The sequence below is a fragment of the Schistocerca americana genome, chromosome 4 (assembly GCF_021461395.2).
Source record: "Schistocerca americana isolate TAMUIC-IGC-003095 chromosome 4, iqSchAmer2.1, whole genome shotgun sequence".
Classification (NCBI taxonomy): domain Eukaryota; kingdom Metazoa; phylum Arthropoda; class Insecta; order Orthoptera; family Acrididae; genus Schistocerca; species Schistocerca americana.
This window is the reverse complement of record NC_060122.1, coordinates 298658056-298663067: the sequence shown is the minus strand read 5'-3', so window position 1 is coordinate 298663067 and position 5012 is coordinate 298658056. Positions and strand designations below refer to the sequence as shown.

General features: G+C 44.0%; 1 non-coding gene across 1 annotated transcript; it reads right to left on the bottom strand.

Moving 5' to 3' along the window:
• Positions 1-896: 896 nt before the first annotated feature.
• Positions 897-971, bottom strand: Trnas-cga. Its single transcript has one exon. It is a non-coding gene; the product is annotated as a tRNA-Ser (tRNA).
• Positions 972-5012: the final 4041 nt, after the last annotated feature.

Sequence of the window (5012 nt, the reverse complement as noted above, 5' to 3'; positions counted from 1 at the left end):
TGCTTCAATACAGTTCATGTTTCACTACCATACAATTCTGTGCTCCAAACGTACATCCTCAGAAATACCTTCCTCAGATTACGGCATATGTTTGATATTAGTTGACTTCTCTTGGTCAAGAGTGCCCTTTTTGCCAGTGCTAGTCTGCTTTTGATATCCCACTTGCTCCGTCCGTCATGGGTTTATTTTACAGCGTAGGTAGCAGAACTCCTTAACTTCATCTACTTCGTGACCATCAACCGTAATGTTAAGATTCTCGCTGTTCTCATTTCTGCTACTTCTCATTTCTACGTCTTTCTTCGATTTACACTCAATCCATATTAAGTACTCAGTAGATTGTTCATTCCACTCAGTAGACGTTGTGAGGATAGCAATGTCTTCTTCGATGTATTTATTGAATAATAGGGGTGAAAGACTACATCCCTGTCTCAACACTGTTTTTAATCCGAGTACGTCTTTCTTGATCCTCCACTCTTACTATTCCCTCTCGGCTCTTGTAAATGTTGGATATTACCCGTCTCTCCCAATAGCTTATGTGTAGGGTGGTCCATTGATAGTGGCCGGGCCAAATATCTCACGAAATAAGCATCAAACGAAAAAACTTTTCCATGGTCGACAAATATTATTAACGTGTCTCGATTTTTCTTCAGTCTTGCTTCCATTATCGACCGCAACGTCAGAACTGTCTCTCCCGTGCGTTTAAATTTGCTAAAGCCAAACTGATCGTCGTCTAACAGATCCTCAATTTTGTTTTCCATTCTTCTGTATATTACTCTTGTCATCAACTTGAATGAACGAGCTGTCAAACTGGTTGTGCGATGATTCTCGAACTTGTGAACCCTTGCAGTCGTCGGAAATGTGTGACGATGAAACTTCCTGGCAGATTAAAACTGTGTATGCTGGACCGAGACTCGAACTCGGGACCTTTGCCTTTCGCGGGCAAGTGCTCTACCAACTGAGCTACCCAAGCACGACTCACGACCCGTCGTCACAATTTTATTTCCGCCAGTACCTCGTCTCCTACCTTTCAAACTTCACAGAAGTTCTCCTGCGAAACTTGCAGGACTAGCACTACTGGAAGAAAGGACGAGTTCATCTTTTTTATTCTACGTCTCTCGTTTTGGAGAACACGCGTTTAGTCATAATAAGAGCGCTTTCGGTACGCATTTGGACAGAAAAAGACTTTCGGCAGGACATATGGATAGTGATCGGCAGGACATAACAGTTAGCGATATGAAAGTGTAGCATAGGGCGTCAAAGGGACAGTTAATGAACTTGCTCGAAGAAATGGAGATTTATGTGCACAGAAAAAAAAAACAGGAATTATTGCTGAATGAACAGAACGAGTTTAACCTGAATGCTTACTTCGATATATTCAGAGACCTACTAGTTTGAGTAACGTGGAACACCCCAGCTGATTGGTGTGTGCCGGCCGCCGGCGACGAGAAGACTGGGCCGTCCCCCGCTATCTCAGCCACAGGAAAACAAGGAAGTCATGCAGAGAAGCCACGACATATTCGCCATCGACACCGCACTCTAATATAATATCGATTATAGACTTTCTATTTTTAATTGAGGGGCACTATTTTATTAATTGTATTATGATTTCGTACACTGTTAACTGATCTCTTAGGATAGAAGATTTTGTAATTTTTTATTTTATACTGTTTATACTGGCATTCATAAAATATTGTATGTTACCTAACAAGGCTAAGGGCTGTATTGTAAAGTATGTGTGCGTTTTTGGATTTGAATGAGTCATATTTCTCATATAGTATATCAGCATATGTTTTTAATGCCAGGCGCCCATTTAGCCAAAGAAAAAATTTTAACTAAAGACAGTGCATACTGCATTTTAATCTTTATATTGGCGACACTGGTTTACTATGTACTCTAGCTAAAGTGCCCTCTGTTGCCAGTAGGTTTCTGTACAAATATCTGACGCAATCTGAATATTATCAGCGCTTACCATGTACTCACATGTTTAACTTGACGATAAATTTTATCAGAATACTTTAACGGTGTGTATGGGTGCTATACATGGCTATAAATATTTTTATATTTCATGCATCATTAATACTGTGTAGATTTAGTCTTAACTAATTGAACCTGGTCGCTTACACAATTTTTGTATTTACAACAGATCTGAAGATGGTGGTAAGCCGAAACCGGCAATAAATTGTAAAGAAATCTGTGTAATCAAGACGGATGTAATCAAGACGGACTTGTGAAAATAAAAGTGCCAAATATAAAATGATTGCTTACTAATTTACAGACCTCATGTCTACAATTGACACATCGACACTTATTAGACTTTACGTCACCTAGTTGACCATCTAAATGACTGAGAAGACAAATCGAATATGAAATTGCTCCTGAAAATTTTGGACCCCTAGAAGAATGTCGAAGATTACAGACGTTCAGTGATGCGTGATGTAGTTACAAAGTTGTTTTGTGAAGTGTAGCTGATTAACGTCTCACAATATTCCATGTTTTTACTCACCTTCGTCAGTAAACATGGACAAGGGCGGATATGTGTGTTTTATCATAGCTAACACAGGCCTTGCCACAGTGGTAACACCGGTTCCCGTCAGATCACCGAAGTTAAGCGCTGTCGGGCTGGGCCAGCACTTGGATGGGGACCATCATGTCTGTCCAGCGCTATTGGCGAGCGGGGTGCACTCAGCCCTTGTGAGGCAAACTGAGGAGCTACTTGGTTGAGAAGTAGCGGCTCCCGTCACGAAAATTGATAACTGACGGGAGAGCGGTGTGCTGACCACATGCCCCATCATATCCGCATCCAGTGATGTCTGTGGACTGAGGATGACACGGTTGCCAGTCAGTACCGCTGGGCCTTCATGGTCTGTTCGGACAGAGTTTAGTTAAGTTTAGTTTAACACAGGAGTTTTAAGAATGTCCATTTCTTAAACAAACTGTATGATTTGCGAGCCACATGCCGCCGACAACTGCTGCTGAAGAGCACTGCGGTTCCGAATACCAGGCTGAGTTACACATACAACTCGACCACGATATCACTGCACTTGACCTATAGTGGTCGTTAAGGAAACATGTTGTGCCGCTACAGCAAACATGTACACTGGTGATCAGGAAAAAGGTGCGCATCGCACTGTGAATACTTTTCGGACACTTGACCATATAACATCAAGTGGTTCAGAGTGTCCTCGTGAAATATCACGATAAAAATTCACGATAAGTCGACCGAAGCGCCTTCACGCCGAGGTGCAATAACATTGTAGTCGACCAACACTGTCTGCACAAACCAGGTGAATTCTGAGTGTTCAGCAGTATGGCGATTAAGTCAGCGTGTTGCATGTTGAATATGGAGAATACAGTGGGACATGTGACGGCAGCTTAAGCTACACTACTGGCCATTAAAATTGCTACACCAAGAAGAAATGCAGATGATAGACGGGTATTCGTTGGACAAATATATTATACTAGAACTGACATGTGATTACATTTTCACGCAATTTAGGTGCATAGATCCTGAGAAATCAGTACCCAGAATAACCACCTCTGGCCGTAATAACGGCCTTGATACGCCTGGGCATTGAGTCAAACAGAGCTTGGATGGCGTGTACAGGTACAGCTGCCTATGCAGCTTCAACACGATACCACAGTTCATCAAGAGTAGAGACTTGCGTATTGTGACGAGCCAGTTGCTCGGCCACCATTAACCAGACGTTTTCAATTGGTGAGAGATCTGGAGAATGTGCTGGCCAGGGCAGCAGTCGAACATTTTCTGTATACAGAAATGCCCGTACAGGACCTGCGGTCGTGCATTCTCCTGCTGAAATGTAGGGTTTCGCAGGGATCGAATGAAGCGTAGAGCCACGGGTCGTAACTCGTCTGAAATGTAACATCCACTGTTCAAAGTGCCGTCAATGCGAACAAGAGGTGACCGAGACGTGTAACCAGTGGCACCCCATACCATCACGCCGGGTGCTACGCTAGTATGGCGATGACGAATACACGCTTCCAATGTTCATTCACCGCGATGTCGCCAAACACGGCCGCGACCATCAGATGTAAACAGAACCTGGATTCATCCGAAACAATGACGTTTTCACATTCGTGCACCCAGGTTCGTCGTTGAGTACACCATCGCAGGCGCTCCTGTCTGTGATGCAGCGTCAAGTGTAAACGCTTCCATGGTCTCCGAGCTGATAGTCCATGCTGCTGCAAACGTCATCGAACTGTTCGTGCAGATGGTTGTTGTCTTGCAAACGTCCCCATCTGTTGACCCAGGGATCGAGACGTGGCTGCACGATCCGTTAGAGCCATGCGGATAAGATGGCTGTCATCTCGACTGCTAGTGATACGAGGCCGTTGGGATCCAGCACGGCGTTCCGTATTACCCTCCTGAACCCACCGATTCCATGCTCTGCTAATAGTCATTGGATCTCGACCAACGCTAGCAGCAATGTCGCGATACGATAAACCGCAATCGCGATAGGCTACAATCCGACCTTTATCAAAGTCGGAAACGTGATGGAGCGCATTTCTCCTCCTGACACGAGGCATCACAACAACGTTTCACCAGGTAACGATGGTCAACTGCTGTTTGTGTATGAGAAATCGGCTGGAAACTTTGCTCATGTCAGCACGTTGTAGGTGTCGCCACCAGCGCCAACCTTGTGTGAATGCTCTGAAATGCTAATCATTTGCATATTACAGCATCTTCTTCCTTTCGGTTAAATTTCGCGTCTGTAGCACGTCATCTTCTTGGTGTGGCCATTTTAATGGCCAGTAGTGTTGTCTTTCTGCCTATTCATGTGCAGTAAGTTACATTTATTTGTGTTGAGGGTCAACTGGCAATCCGTGCACCAAGCGTCGATCTTCTTCCTCCAATCCGCTACAGTTTTCCAGCGTTGCGACATCTCGTCCACCAATAACATATGGAACCGCCGACTTTAGGCACTAGCTCATTTATATGTATTTTGTGAAACAAATGTTATATAACACTCCCTCAGGAAGTTAGTTATACGTCT